The following is a 17,413-nucleotide window of genomic DNA, read 5'->3' as shown; positions in this document are numbered from 1 at the left end:
TTATTTTCTAAAAAAGTCCCTAATGACATCATCATTTATTAATTAATTATTTAATTAATTAATTTATTTATTTTTATGCCATTAAATCCCTTTATCTTAATTAAAAACATTTAATTAAGGAATCTCTTCCAAAAATGTTTAAATCTTATTTAAACATTATTTCCTTATTTATTAATTATTTAATTAATAAATTGACCAAAAATTCCAAAATAAATTCTACATTTTGCCCCTCTTTGACATACTGTTGAGACAACACTATTTCAAAGAAGTTCAGATATAAACAACATGGAGATGACTTTATGGAGCAACATAGTTACCCCAGTCTTAGGTAGAAGAGAGAGAATGGACTGCACCATGCCCCCTCAAGAAGGCGGCGGGGAGAGAAAACGAGGCTCGATGATTTCTTGAAAAATACAAGAATTTGAGATGAGCAAGGAGACTCAGATTGGCAAAGAGAAGGGGCTGAATTAGCTCAAACTCTCACTACAGGAGAATGATAAAGGGGGAATCAGAGGCACAAGAGGAAGCAAGCTTAAGACTTTCTAGGATTGGAAGGAGGATGAAGGAGTGGAGCGCTATAAAAGGGATCTAGGATAAGGGAAGGGATGATGTGATTATAAAAGTTGATGCAACAGGATTTCAAACAGTTAAATTGGCGAAAGATGGGTTTCGGAGATCCCTAGGACTAGGATTGTGGATCTTGAAAGATGAGGCTTGGTGGATTGATTGGATTGGTGGATCCCTAGGACTAGGATTGTGGATCCCTAAAGCTAAAAGTGAAGATTGATTCAAAGAGATGCTGATGCAAAAGCTAGGGTAGGAGAGACAAAATGTTGGATATAGATGGGGGATAATGGAGATGAAGGGAATCCATTGAAGCTTTTTGAGCAGGGGGATACTTCAAAGAGAAGTACCACCATGTAGTTGAGCACTAGATTTGCTATAGGACTGTTGGTTAATTGCCAAGGTTATGAAGAACATCAAGGCCATGTCACCAACTGTCCAGAGGACTAACGGACTGACTCGAAACAAACATGCAAGGATTGCCCCAGCATCACACATGAAACTTAGAGGAAACAACGTGGAACCGACACTGGATAACCCTCAAGCAAGAAAGAAACAAATGAAAGACTTGATCAAAACCATATGCTCAAAGTGCCCCATTTGTAGCATACCATGATATGAAAGATCATGGCAACCTTGAGGAGGGAACAAAAAGATTGCTTGGAAAAGATACTTCAAGACCCAAAGGGAAGATTCCAAATCAAAAGGAAGCGAAAATCCAAAAGAGAACCGTTTGCCAATGAGATGGGTAGAATGAGGTACTAACGGACCAAGATCAAACATGAGGAAAGTTATATCCTGCAAGGATCTATTGGAGAGCACCTAAGTTGGTGGAATTGGATTAGTGATGCACTTGGCAAGCTGAACTAAGAAGGATAACACTTTGGTGACAAGAGATCTAGCTAAAGGATGCATTGGAATAGCTAACCAAGGGTTGTGCAATGTGTGCAAGATGTTGATCAAGGATGAACTGACACGAAAGCTGGATAGATACAATGATACTAAGCTAAAGAGGATGTACAAGCTGATGGACCAAGATATGGTACAAATGTACAAGGTTGTTCATGTTTTTGGGTTTATGAGATGGAAATGTTTTAAAGTGTGTTGGATGTTTGCAATGTGTGATAGATGGATAGTTGGATAATTTGAGGGTTTTGTGAAAAGCTTAAGGAAAAGGGGATTCTTTGTGTGCATGTGATAGGATACAAGCTAGGATATAAGTTTTGGCATATAATACAGGCTGGAATATGGTACAAAATTTGGATGTACAAGGTATGGAACAAGATTTACAAGGTATGATACAAGTTTTGGTACAAGATTTACAAGCTATATAGGAGGTATTTACAAGCTTCATTAGATGTTGGATATTTGGTTGGAACACCAAGGGAACAAGTAGGTGTTTTATGGGATGGTGAGTGGATGGATGAGGGATAGGATAGTGATAGATAATGGATTAGTCCTAGTACACAAGGTGTCTGAATTACCAGGTTTTCACCAAGGTACCTATCCAAGGTGCTTGAATTGCCAAGTTTTCACCATTGGATGCTTATTTCTCTTTACTATTTTTTATATTTTTCAAAAGCTGGGTATACCAAGGATCTTCAAGCATAGAACTTCTTGAGATGAATGATGTTAGTAGGATCATTCAAGAGTTCTCCTTCTGGTGTAGATAGCTAATAGGCTCCAGAGCTGAAAGAAGCAGTGACAACATAAGGGCCAAGCCATGTAGGTTCAAACTTACCTTTCTTTTCTTGATCTGCTTGGACTTTCATGTTTTCTTTGAGGACCATGTCACCCGGTTGAAAGTGTCGGGGAAGCACCTTCTTATTGAAGTTCCTTTTGAGATGAGTTTGGTAGACTGTGAGATGATCATAGGCTTGTTGTCGCTTCTCGTCTAAGAGATCTAGCTGGGTGAGTCTAGCTACTCTGTATTCTTCATCTGAGATTTTCCCTTGCAAAGATATGTGCAATGAGGGAAGTTCAACTTCTATAGGTAATACCACTTCGACACCATAGACTAGGGAGTATGGAGTTGTGCTTGTGGATGTACAAAAAGAAGTTTGATAAGCCCATAAGGTAGGATTTATTTGTAGGTGCCAATCGCGACCGAAATCATTGACAACTTTCTTTAGGATTTTGAGGAGGGTTTTGTTAGTTGCCTCTGCCTGGCTGTTACCTTGTGGTAAATATGGGCTAGAAAAGCAGTGATGGATGCAGAGGGAAGTGCATAATTCTTCCATGTTGATATTTTCAAAGTTACCTCTGTGGTCGATGAAGATGGTGGATGGGATGCCGAAGCAGCAAACAATGTGGTACAAGATGAACTTGGAGACCTGAACTCTTGTAGCTGAGACTAGGGGGACTACTTCCACCCACTTAGTGAAATAGTCTATAGCTGTTATTATCCATTTATGTCCATAAGATGAGAGAGGTGTGATAGTTCCAACTAGATCAAGGCCCCAACATGCAAAGGGCCAAGGTGGTGCAATAGGCTTTAGATCTTGTGCTGGAGCGTGTACAAGATTTGCATGTTGCTGACATGGGAAACATTTTCTGACAAAGTCACAGGAGTTTTCTTTGATGGTAGGCCAATAGTAGCCTACTCTAAGGATTTTTCGTGCTAGGAAAATACCACTCATGTGGGCACCGCAAAGTCCAGAGTGTACTTCTTTTAACGCCATCACGACCTCGTTTTGGTCTAAACACCTAGAGAGAGTATCGTGATAACCCCGACGATATAGGGCATTGGCTATGATGACATAGCGAGATGATTTTTGGATGAGGTTTTGGCGTTGGGTTTGTGTGAGGTGAGGGGAGATGATACCATCTTTAAGATAAGCGTGAATCTCATGGTACTAAGGGGATTGGGGACCAACCAAGATACAAACACGGTTTGAGTCATCATTTGCATAGGCTGGTGTGAGGAGCTGCTTGACTAAAAACTCATACTGCTTAGCTGCTTGGGGAATTTCCAAGAGCGAGCCGATAGTAGCCATAGCATCCGCTGCTTTGTTTTGCATTTGAGGTACTTGTGTAAATTGAAGCTGTGTAAAATGATGGGTTAGTTGATCAACTAGCTCTTTGTAGGGTAATAGTTTTTCATCTTTGGTTTGATATTCATTTAGGACTTGCTTGATGATGAGTTGAAAATCGCCAAAGATTTGTAACTTAGTGATGTTCCTTTCTGCAGCTATCTTTAATCCTGCTATGAGAGCCTCATATTCAGCTATATTATTGGTGCTAGGGAATTATAGCTTAAAAGCTTTTGGAATGTAATCTCCTTGAGGTGTGACCAACAATATTCCTGCCCTTGATCTATGAGATGTGTATGAGCCATCAGAATAAAGTTTCCATGGGGGTTGTTCTTCAATTCGACAGATATGCTCATCTGAAAATTGTGTGATTAAAGGATATGCATCTACTAGAGGTGCATCAGCTAGGTGATCTGCTATAGCTTGCCCTTTGATTTCCTTTCTGTCCACATATTGGATGTCAAATTCGCTAAGGAGCATAACCCATTTGGCCAAACGGCCTGTAAGTGCAATTCTAGAGAGCATATAATTGAGAGGGTCTATCTTGGAGACCAGTTGGATGGTATGACTTAGCATGTAGTGGCGAAGCTTTTGAGTTGAGAAAAAAACTGCTAAACAAGCTTTTTCTATAGGAGTGTAATTGAGTTCATAACCAACTAGGGTTCTACTGATATAGTAGATGGCTCTTTCTTTGCCGTAGTCATCATGCTATGCTAGAAGTGCCCCTAAAGCAGTAGGTGTTGCTGATATGTACAAGATCAAGGGACGACCAGGAACTGGTGGAACCAAGATAGGGGGATTGGTGAGATACTGCTTGAGATGATCAAAGTTGCATTGACATAAAGGATCCCACTTGAAGTTTTCATCCTTCTTCAGTAAATGTGCAAATGACATACACTTATCTGCAAGCTGGGAGATGAAGCGCTAGATGGATTGAAGCTTTCCCTGAAGAGTGCGAAGCTGTTATTGTGTCTGGGGAGGAGGCATGTCTAAGATAGCCTTGACCTTCTTGGGGTCGATCTCTATACCTCATTTAGAAACTATAAAGCCTAAAAGCTTGCCAGATGTGACCCCAAAGACACATTTCTTGGGATTCAGCATGAGATGATATTTGGCTAACCTATCAAAGACTTTCTCCAAGTCAGAAAGATGATCCATGAAGGTGCGAGATTTAACCAATATATCATCCACATAATCCTCCAAAATGCTATGGATAAGATCATGGAAAATGGCTGTCATAGCTCTTCGATAGGTAGCCCAACATTCTTTAGGCCAAAAGGCATCATGTTGTAGCAAAAGGTTCCCCAAGGGGTAGTGAATGTTGTCTTATGCTGATCCTCTTCTACAATCTTGATTTGATTATATCTAGAAAATCCATCCATGAGGGATGTAATTTCATGTCCAGCTGTAAGGTCTACAATCATATCTATGTTGGGTAAGGGAAAATCATCTTTTGGAAAAGCTTTGTTAAGATCTCTGAAATCAATGTAGATTTTGATGTCACCAGAAGGCTTAGTGACGGGGACCATGTTGGAGATCTACTCTGAGTAGTCGATAGGTCATATAACCTTAGTAGCTAACATTCTTTCTAATTCAACTTTGACCAGTAATGCCACCTTGGGGTGCATTTTTCTAAGTTTTTGTCTGACGGGCCTGATCTTTGGATCAACTGCAAGATGATGAACTACAAGCTTTGGATCAAGTCCTGGCATGTCCTGATATGACCATGAAAATCGGTCGATGTTCTCTCTTAAGACCTCAAAGAGGATGTCAACTTGGTCTTGTGATAGGGATGCAACAATGTGAACAAGTCTGGGGATCTCTAAAGAACCAATGTCGACTTCTCTAGTATCCTCAATTATAATAGAAGACACCTCTGGTTGATTATCTTGAGGAGGCAATGCTAAATCCTCATGTTCTACTTGTGACTCTGGATTTTCTTGCTGAGGGACTCTCTTTGCTACTTTAGCTAATCTCAGATTCACCTTAGTTCCAATTTTGGGTGTATCGAAACTAGGTTGGGGATTTTCTCCAAAATACCCCTTGGGATCTAGCTTATAGATATAGGCAGAATCTGGCTTTGTTTTCTTGTGAGGTGTTTTAGCTCCCATGAATCTCAAAAGTGCTTCCTCTGATGTGAACTCATCAATGTGTATGATGCTTGGTTGGTCCCAATCTATGAGTTGTGGATGGGCGAGTGGTAGGTCGATGAAATGGATGGATAGTTCTTGGAGACCAGAGTCTCCCAAGAAAATTTGGTTTGGGATATCATCGTAGCCTCTCTTTTCAACTTCCTCAGGAATGTCTTTGATTTTGACAAGGTCGCGACGAATGTTTGAAAAAGCATGACCATCCATAATGGTGCCCCTAGTTGTGGGTATGCCAAAGCCAAGTCCTAACTTCGTTTCCCACTTGTGTGCTTTGATGGGGCACTACATGCCTCTTTCCTCTAGTCCTAGACCACCACCTTGATAGTTCCATTTGTCAATGATGAGCTTATGTTCTTGGGGATACTTCTGGCTGAAGTGATCAAGGCGTGCTTGATTTCTTAGAGGTGCATCTTTATGTAACCAATTGTTGATATCTAGAGTGAGCTCCTCATGAAGAGGGATTTTCGAGGATATAAAGGTTTTTGGGCCAAACTATTTGTATCGAGGAGGTGGAATCTCCTTAGCTTTGTGATATGTCGGTCATCCATGGGCGTGTGGATCAAGTGGGAGTGCCTCGACAGCAAATGCATCTGACAGACTATACTCTCCACAACCTTTGTTATTGATCTTAATGGTAGACAGGGTGGAGGTGAGAATGGTTTCTGGGTCATTAGTGTGGGATGACTTGGCGATGGTTGTGCCGATATCAATTCCAGGGCAATGGTTTGTATATGAAGCTTCAACCGCATTGCAATAAGCAAAGGGTTCTGGATCTGCATGGATGGTCACCTCAGTGCCTTGATGCAGAAATTTGACGCACTAATGGTAAGTGGATGGAATGGCTTTCATGGCATGAATCCATGGGCGACCAAGGAGGATGTTAAATGGTAGGTTTAGATCAATAACATGGCAGAGTGTTTCTTGGATGACTGGCCCAACCTTTATTGGAAGCAAAATAGTTCCTTCTGTGGTTCTTTCCAAGTTGTCATAAGCTTTGATGGTGATAACCTCACTGATGATATCTGCCTCAGTATACCCAGCTTATTTTATGAATTTTAGGGTGCAAATATTCAAGGCTGATCCATTATCTATCATTACTCTTTTTACGGCAAAATTGGATACCATGATGGCTATGCAAAGTAGAAGGGTGTGATCTGGCTCGACCACGAGTATGTCGGTGGGTTTGAATGATAGGGCACATGAGGAGGATAGGTGTCCAACGAGATTACAAAAATTGGTAGTGTTAATATCTGAAGGGACATGAGATTCTATGAGAGCACTGCCAAGGATGTCTTTAAACAGAGGACTGGTGTGGAGAAGGTCTAAAATGGAGATTTGGGCTGGCATGTTCCCAAGGTGTTCCAAGATATTGTACTGGCTTTTTGATGGAGTTGATGATGTTTCTGGGGTTGATAGTGTTGTTGGGATTGATGGGGCTGCGATGTTCAATCGCGCTCTTCTAGTGGTGACTACACACTCATTGTTTGGGCCTTGGATATTGATAACATTGACAGAAGGCTCTTTTTCAGATATTCAACCGATGAGGCTACCATAGTCTATATAGGATGAAGTGTGGTTATTGTTCTTCCTATGCTGTTGGTTTGGCTGGACGTTGTTGGTGTTGTTGTTGTTGGTTTGGATAGGTGCTTTTCTAGGATTTTGGTTGTTGTGAGGAGGAAAAGCATTTTGATAGATCTGTAAGCTTGCGTTGGGAGAGGTTTGGGCACCAATGGTGATTTCTTTCCGATCAATGAGGTCCTACACATAGTCTTTCAGTTTCATGCATCTAAGGGTGGTGTGACCTTTTACCCTATGAAATTTGCAGTACTCATTATCTTTGTACCATGCAGCTTTGGATTGGCCTAGGTCAATTTGCTGGGTAGGAGGAAATTTGATGAGGTTTTCCTTGACTAATTTCTCAAAAATGACATCCAATGGCTCACCAAGGGGTGTATAGTTTCTAGGTGCAGGTTGGAACTTGGGCTTTGGTCCTCCAGCTACATTGATGGCATTAGCTTGATTACTAGACCCTTGGAAGTTGGGTCTTGGATTGTGGTTTTGATAGCTTTGGTGATTTTGCTGTTGGTAGTTGATAGCTTGTTGATTTTTTGGTTGATACGGTGGGTTGGACTGATTTTGGGAAGGACCAACAATATTCACATGTCTCGTATTGGTAACCCCATCTGTTGAAATGTGTTTTTTTTTGTTCCAATACCTAGACTTGTCATTGGAATGTGATTCATTTTGGTTGGCCTCCTTGTAAATCTTGACCACACCATCTTTAACGAGTCCTTACTCAAGGATCATTCCTTTCTCTTTGATATCCTTATAGGTCTGCAAACAGTTCATGGTCATGTGGTGAGCCAAGATGGGATGGGCATTATCATAAATATTTTCACCAAATGGCGCTCTGGCAAGGTGCAGGTTATGCGGGTGGTAAGAGTTTTCCATCTTTGCAAGTATTCTGCAAGACTTTCTCCACCTTTTTGCTTAGTGTGGACAAGATCAACTACTGATAGCTTTGTTTCAACAAGATGGGCATATTGGGCTACAAACGCCTCAAACAATTCAGCAAAGTTTTTAATTGTGCCATATGGGATTCTATAAAACCATTCAAGAGCTAGTCCAGCCAAGCTTTTGGGAAAGAGGCACAAGAGGAAGATGTCACTGTATGCCACTTCTTGGCAGTTCATGTAAAATTTTTTGATATGTGTGACAGGGTCTCCTTTTCCTCTAAATTTGTCAAATTTGGGTATCTTAAAATGCTTGGGGAATGGAGTCATAGTAATGGTTCTATCAAATAGATAAGGACATACAGTCTCAAACTTGAAGGTTTTTGGATCATTTCCCTCCTGGATGTTCTTCAAAGTTGTCTTCATGGCTTCCCATTCTAAATTAATGGGTGATGGCTGGGGTGCCCCCAATGTAGGAGTGCCTTGAGGTAGGTATGTGCTAGATGGGGCTACTGAATATGGATGGCTTTGAGGGATTTGCTGATAGAGATTGTACATCACTTAGGCAACTGAATGGTGGATGATGGGTTGCTGAGGTGGAGGTGGCACATATTGTTGCATGTGTTGTGAGGCTTACTGCTAATATTGGATTTGAGGTTGGGATTGAGGAACATAAGCTAGCTATGGGATAAATTGATTACTTTGTGGAGGTAAGGTATAAGATGGTTGTGAAGCTTGGGGAAAGGATTGTGGAGCTTTTGGAACTTGACTTTAGATTTGAGGAGTTTGACCAATATATGTGGGTTGTGCCCCCATTTGGGAAGGTTTCTGCATGGCAAAAGAGGCCAAGTATTTGTTGGTTGGTGGTGGTGGTGGATTACCTCCCAGAAGTGGCATAGAAAAATAGTTGGTAATAGGAGGTAATAGATTAGTTGGTGGTGGAGGTGGTGGGGATTGAAAGCTTGGGAATGGAACTAATGGGGTTTGATAGCTTGGTGGATGGATTTGAAAGCTTGGTAGAGTGGTGGCAAGAGCTTGGGTCACTTGAGAGCTTCGTAGAACATTGGTAGTAGCTTGTGGGGTTTGATAGCTTTGTGGAGCGAGGGTAGTAGCTTGTGGATTTATGGCTGATGGCACTAAGCTCCAAGGACCTAGTGGAAATGATGGAATTGTATTATGAGCTGAGGTAAATAAGCTAGGGGTGATGAAAGGTTGATTACTTGGCCCCATGGGTGGCATCCCTGTTGTATATTGCTGAGGTTGGCCAAAGATGCTAGCACTGATTTTGGAGATGGGTGGATTTAGAAGGTTGGGTTGGAGAGTAGCAGCAACAATAGTGAAGGGAGTTAATGGTGAGGTGTTTTGGGCAAAGATAGTTTGGAGTGGCGAGGTATGAACCAAGGGTGGAGTGGTGGTGGCTGGATTGGCTTGCAGAATAAAGATTTCAACTTGGGTGGAGGATGGTATGTTTGGGTCTGTTGAATCAAAAGGATTGGCTTGAGGCTCTTCTTTTGGCACATATTGAGGATAATTCGAATCATAAGAGCCTATTGGGAGTGGTAGTTGCCCAAACAATGGGTGAGATGGATTTGATAAGGGAGGAGGTCTTCCAAATTCGAAGGCTCCTATATTATCCCTTCGAAAGTTAGCCATGATTGTTTCTTTGTTCTTGTCTATAATGTCATTCACCAATACTACAGTTCTTGGTTGGTTCATGAAAGCTTCAATGTCAGTAGGTGATGGTATAGCTTTCTTTGGGTTGAAGGATGGTTGAGTGCTCAAGGGGAGCAATGCTATTTGATCCAAATGATAGGGCTCCATTGTTTCTTTCTTCTTCTTGGCTAAGCGAGTGATAGGTGGCATGAAAAGGTTCCTAGGGATGATATGCAACAATGCTAATGGATGCAAAGGGGGAAGGCTTTTCTATGCAAATGATTTCCTAGGTTGAGGCAAAGCTGTATGACAAACCTAAGGAGGATTGGGTTGGGGATTCTAACTTCAAAGATATGTTGCCAAAGCATGAAATGTTTACTTTCCTATGTGCAAGCTTGGTGGTGATTGTGTCAATTTAAGGATAGACTAATGATCCTTTGGGAAGAACACGAGATTGACCACTTGTGGATCCCAACCTTTAGCTCAAGGTGATGAGGGATGACAAGTGACAAAGCTAGATTACCCTAGACAAAGCTTTGTCACAGGGATAACTTGGGTGAGATTGGTGGATTTGGAAGATGGTAGGAATGGTAGAATTTTGGCAAGGTGACAACAAGTTTGAAGGCTTGGATGTGAGATTTAGGCTTTTGGGATGCTAGCTAGGTTTGAGGGGATTGGTTTGGTTCTAAGGCAAAGATCTAAATGAGATGGATGAGCTAAAATGCTTAAAGGGACAACCTAAAATGGTTGGCTTTCCTACAAAGATGACTCTAAAGTGAAGCTTATGCAAGAAGATGTGGAGAAACAAGGGGGCCTAATTATAGAAATCATGCCTAGTTGGTAAGACATAAGCAGGGTTAACTCCTGGATGCTTGCTAAATTTGATAGTGCGATCTAACCAGGCGTCTTGACAGGTTTTGTTGATAGCTTTATCTTCTGCTTTGTGGAGTTTGGCAATTCGAGGGCTTGGTGCTACTTCCTTACTCTTGGGTGAAATTTCTTGGTATGCCTGAGATGGCTTGAGTTTGGCTTTGTGAAACTTCTGTTTGGGTTTGGGTTGTTCTGACATAAATTCCCAAATCTGCTTGGCTTTGAGAGATCTTGGTTGTTTTGCTTCAACTTGCTCAACTTTTGAAATAGGCAATGACTACACTAAGTGTGCCCTAAGCTAGGATTGACCAAGTTTGGCAAACATTCATTCGATAAGTAAAAGATCAAGCAATAGATGGGAACAACCAGATAGAAGTTTTGATTCTCAGAAGATAGTAACTATGCTGTGGAGTGTGTATATTCTAGAAATGTTTCGATCAGTCACTTCAAACACATTAACATCCTAGATGGTTGTCTACAAGGCTGACAGTTGGTTTAGCTAGGGAGTCCTCGATATACCCAAGCTATGTGAGGCCCAAATCTATAGATGAAACTAAAACAATGTCACACAACTAAGAGGAGTGGTAACCCGCTTCTCCTCTTTCACTTCTCAAGGGTATAAAGTTCCTTGAGGCTTAGCCCCAGTGACAAAATCTTGATTCCAAGAGAGGTGTCTTTGGATTCACCTCCCAATTTTTATATTGTGTCGAAATGCTGGAGTTGAGGTCATCCCAAGGTGTCATGAAATCTCTAAGCAGGCCTCTTAAAACTTAAACAAGATTTTGGATCCTAATCTTATGCACCCAAGATGGCCTCGAAAGACGACAAGGGGAGAGAAGACTTGGATGACCTTGGGCTAAAAAACACGTTTGTTCTTTTACCAACTGACTCTTATGTGTGTTGATCTAGAATTTGCAAGCATTCATGTTTAAGATACAATGTTTATTCCAATTTTGAAGCATCAACAAAAGTAAGATCGGTTGAAGAATGCAAGCAAGAAGAAGAGTTAGGATCAACAAGAAAATAAACTTGCGTGCCTGGAGGCCCTCCACATCAAATATTGATTGATTTTCTTTAAGGCATTCAAGATTGAATGTTTGTTCATTTTAAATAAAAAATAAAGATGTATAAAACTCGATTTCAAGTGCGCGCCCGGAGGCCCTCCACATCAAGATTTGTTCATTTTTTATGCCCAAATGAAGTGTAAGCGAGACTAATGTTCATTCAAGAAATGTTCTAACTTAGAAAAATCAATTAAAACTCAAGTGAGTGGAGTTTGATTTTTGTGGAGCACTTAACACCCTCTTAGGTAGACCCATCCCCATATATGGCGCTGAGATTACAACCAATGGTTAGAATAATGGGTGATTAAAGAGGGTGAGTCCAACAACAAACTCACTCAAAGTATCTTTATTAGTTTTTATAACTTAGAAAATTTCTAAAATGTGGATTCTTTTTATGCCCCAAAAGATAAAGTGTGATGTATGATAATGATTAATTGATCCTTTGCATTCAAGATTGTGTTTGTTGTTTTAAGCATGCATTCCAAGAAAAACTTGATTTTAATCCATGGCATTCAAGATTGATTTAAGCGACATACATTCAAAGAAAAATGTGTTTAACCATGCAAGTTCATTCTAAGAAGAGCCACAAAAATGCTAAAACATAAATGATGATGGTGCAGATAGGCAACAATAATCAGGCGGAGATGACAGTTAACCAGGCGGAGATGCTAAACTGTGGAGATGACGACATTTAATCAGAGGCGAAGATGACAGTTAACCAGACGGAGATGCTGAATTGCGGAGATGACAGTCAAGTTTGTAGAGACGCCAAACTGTGGAGACAACAGTTAGTTAGGCAGAGATGACAGTTGATCTGGCGGAGATGCCAAACTGCAGAGACGATAATTGATCTAGTGGAGACGCTAGTTGGTCAAGAGGAGATGCTAGTTTATCAGGCGGAGACGCCAAACTGAGGAGACGACATTGCGCATAAGCAGAACTGATGGGCGTGAGTTTTTTTCCAAAAATTCTATTTTTTAAAAATGTTTTTTGGATTTTTTAGGATATATTTTCTTCTCAAATGCGTCCTTCAACCTGCAAAAACAAGAAAAACACCCTACAACCCACTCAAACAACAACAAATGTTAGATTGTTAGTTTGTAAGAACAAAACATGGATTGAAATGGATGAATGAATGACCCATAGTGGGCTCCCACCAGGCGTGCCAAAATGTATATGAGAAATAAGCATGCAAGAAATACTAAATTAAGAAATCAAAAGCATTTACAAACTTATTGAACATAACATAAAATGAGACAAAGAGGAAACAACTCAAATGAGAATATGAGCCATTAAGGGGCTCTCTCAATGAGATTGTTCTCTTGTTTTAAGGATGTGTCTATTTGCTTAGATTTGGTACGTATGCTCAAATACTCAAATGGGCTTCAATGGAGGATTTGGATTTTGGATGTAGATATATGGTGGTTGATGTGAAACTTGCTTTCAAAATAACATGGTAACTTTAGCTTAAGGATTGTGTTAAAATGGCTTGGGAGGGGATCCAATTTATAGGCTAAGGGCTTGAGGGTTTGAGGGCTAAGATGCAAGGATGGGGAAAAGCTCATGGAGGGCTCAGATTGCATGAGAGGAGAGCACATTGATTGTGCTTCCTTATAGCCAATTAGGGAGTGACACATGTCACAGGGTCATTGGTTAGAGCAAGAGGGGTTAAGGGGTCAACAAAGGAGGCGCAAAGCTCATAAAGACCCTCATAATGGATTGTAAGAGCATTCAATGGGCTTGTAAGAGACTTTTATGACTTTGTAAGAGCATTCATGGCTTGGTGGTTGAGATATTTTGAGGGGATAGACTTTGGTTTGGTTTAGGAAAGTCTTAAGCTTGTTTAAGATTGTGCAAATGATTAAGGGTGGGATTAGAGATGGTTTAGGATTAGATTAGGGATGTTAGAGATGTGCAAGTGGATGGCATTTAATGAGGGTGAGTGAGTTAGTGGCTAAGCTTGGTTAGTATGGATGGATGGGGTGGATTTAGGCTAAATGGAGGATTAGAGATAGGCTTAGGATGAGGATGAAGACTTTTTAGAAGAGTCTAGAACTTCCTAGGATGAGGATAAATAAGGTTTATTTATTTCAAAAGTTTGGGTTGACGAGATATTTATTAAAATATTTTTAATAAATATGAGGATTAATATTTAATCTTAGTTAAATATTTTGAGTTGGGATTAGGGATAGGAAATGATGGGATTAGCCTTTAATCAAAATTAAAGAAGGATTAGAAGATTTTGGAAGAGGTTAGTGGTCTTAAGGAAATTGGCCAAGTTTTGGGCAAAAAATAAATTATTTATTTATTTTGAGATTTTTGGTCAATTTATTAATTAAATAATTAATAAATAAATAAATAATGTTTAAATAAGATTTAAACATTTTTGGGAGGGATTCCTTAATTAAATATTTTTAATTAAGATAAAGGGATTTAATGGCATAAAAATAAATTAATTAATTAAATAAATAATTAATTAATAAATGATGATGTCATCAAGAACTTTTTCAGAAAATAAAAATACTTTATTTTCTAAAGGATTTTAGGTGTCTACACCTTTCATCTAGATTCTAGACTTGTTTCACTTGGTTCACCATGCCCAAAGGTTCTATGAAACTCTAAACTCTACTTGGTTCCCATAGTTTAAGACTCAGGTTCCTCTTTTTGGGACTCGATTTGAACTGTCTCTAACTTGGGTTGTTCCAGTTGCAAGTCGGGTTGAACTGTAGACTTAGGCGACTTGGGTGGTGTAAACTATTGGGGTGATGCTGTCTATTGTTGCCCAATCACATTTTCTTGTGTAGTATGTAAAATGCTGCAAAGAAGAAGCATAAGCAACTATACCACTTCCTACATCATTACATACACCTCAAAATATGGAAGTCAACATGTAAATAGTGAAGACATGAAATCAAAAGAGTTTAAACCATTCAAAATAACACTAATACACACCTCTTAAAATCACCAAGTTGTTGATAATTTCATTGTTCTAGGATGTGGTTGCTCACAAATCCTGCAACGTAACAATGGGCTAAATAGTGCTTATGAAAATGAGGAGAGGGTTCTTCTTTTATAGGAAATGAGATGAAACAAACGGTTGAGATTTAATGCAAGATGAAGGGCTAGGATCTCTTGGGATCGATGAGGTGTCCATGAGGTGGACGCCAAGTGGACTCCATGTGGATTAGGGTTTTTGACCATTCAAAGGGGGAAAGACTCTCACATGTGTGAGAAACCTTTGATGTGATGGGTTAATGACAAGTGTAAGAGGTGTAGAGGATCAAGGTTTCTCACACATGTGTGAGACACCTTGATTTTCATGTGAAGGGGGACAAATATGTAAGTGTGTAAGAGTCACATGTCACATGTGACTAGGGTTTGCTAATCCTTTTATTAGGATTGTGCAAATGATTAATGATGTGATTAGATGAGAAACTAGGATTAATTAGTGGATAAGTGGATTGACCTAGGTTAGAAGGATGGGTTAGGTTAGGAAAGTGAGGTTGGATGAGGGCTAAAGTTAGGAGCCATTTGCTCAAATAGAATTAAATTTAATATTTAATTCCAAGTGGGATTAAAAGGGATTAATTAAGTAAACGAAGTAATTTACTTAATTACAGTGAATGGATTAAGATGTAAGTGGGATGAGGGGAAATAGGCTAGGATTAAATAAATCTAAATTTATTTAAATCAAGGAAAGATGAAAGTAATTAAATAAATGTAAATTTATTTAATTAAGGGTAGGATAAGACTAAAATTAAATAAATAATAAATATCTACTTAATTGGTCATAAAAAAGGTATGTGTGCTCAATTGGACAATTTTAGGTGTCTACATTTTTCCCCTCTTTGATATAGCATTAGTAATGTTATATCAAAGAAAAATAAAATATAGAGAATGGAAGGATAAGACTAGTAGCATGATGCCCCAGTTATGGAAGGATGACAAGGATGGAATGGTATGCCCCCTCGAGAGGACATGCAGGTTAGGAGAACACAAATGTTCTCTCAAAATGGAATGGAGCATGGAAGGGGGTAGAAAATGATAAGATTGATAAAGTTATGCTGCAATGGTGTGAACAACCTAAGTTTGATATTGTATTCAACACTATGCACCAAGGTATGAGGAACCAAGATGACAATGTGTCAAGTACATGATAAAAAGGGGTCTAGTACAACCATATGCCTTATGAAACCATGATATGGAAGATCATGATTCCTAGTGACAATAGGATACGAAGATCATGATAAATGCAGAAAATACTAATACATACAAGTAACAAGAAATCATGCACAGTAAACCAAAAGCAAACCAACATTTGCCCCTAGTCAAGTTGAAAACCAATTAATGGATTGATTGATGATGACAAAGTTAATGATAAGAACAATGCACATTCGAGGATTGAGAAGGAAACATCCCATGATGATGTTCAAATATGGTCAATGGATTCACAACTAATTGGGTAAAATTGATGAATTGGTTAAGGATTGATGTACAAGATTGCAAGATTGAATTGATTGGATTAGTATTGATTGCACATTGATTGGGATTTTTTTTTGATGTTTTATTTTATTTTATGGAGATGTTGATGAATAGATTGAATTGAAATGCAATTAGAAGAATGAACTTGGATGAGATTGGAAGAATGATGAGAGTAAAATAGAAATTGATTTGAGATGAAAGGATTAGAAGAAGGGAAAATTGATTGAAATAGAGGATAAATGAATTTGAGTGAAGTGAGTTGAAGAATTAGATATGAATGTGATATGAGTAGATGTGGGATAGAATGGATTGGGACCAATGACAAGGGAGAGCTAGGGCATGGTAAATAGATAGGAAGCAACATGATTTGGTAGATGAAAGGAATGGTGGAAGGGTATTAGGGACCAAATGATATGGTATCAGAAAATGGAGGGCTAAGGACCATGTTTTGAAGGAGTTAAAGTGTCCCATTCCAAGGATACGAAAACAAAAGGAAATGTGGTGGGAAATAAGGGATGAAAAATGGTGTTAAGGGTATTGTATGGAGGATGGGAAGGCATGTGTTCTCTCAAAGCATGTTTGAAAATTTTGTTATTGTGCCTCTAGTATTGATCATGAGCATGGGCATGAAAGTGGAATGAATAAGGGATATGAGAGGGAGGGTATGAAAAAGGGATAATGATATGCAGAGTATAGATAAAATGTGGGATATGAAATAATCAAGACCAAGGACATATGAAAGAAGGATGGAAGTACGTAGGAGTATGGATGGAAAATGGATGAAATGAACATGAAAAGGACTATGGGATGCAAGATATGGATAGAATGTCAAGATCAAATATATGAAAGGATTATGGAAGTATGTAGGATAATAGATGGATATAAAAAGTGAGCATGAATGGATGAAAGAAATGATAGTCAAGATCAAAGATGGAAAAGGATGATGAATGGTAGATGGAAGTATGGAAGATATGTAAGGCAGTATGGTATGGTTGGAGCTTGCCCCCAATATAGAGGGCAAGTGAATGACTGGATAAACGAATTCAAAAGATGGTGGATACAGGATAGTGAAATAGAGGGAGGACTCGAGCATCTATTTACATGGATAGAATCCCTTGATATTTATTGCTCTTTCTTTTTCTTTT

Source organism: Cupressus sempervirens, chromosome 8 (genome assembly GCF_028749045.1).
Source record: "Cupressus sempervirens isolate cs-2001-9-10 chromosome 8, ASM2874904v1, whole genome shotgun sequence".
Taxonomy (NCBI): Eukaryota; Viridiplantae; Streptophyta; class Pinopsida; order Cupressales; family Cupressaceae; genus Cupressus; species Cupressus sempervirens.
The sequence above is the reverse complement of the archived record's forward strand: the minus strand, read 5'-3'. Positions refer to the sequence as shown.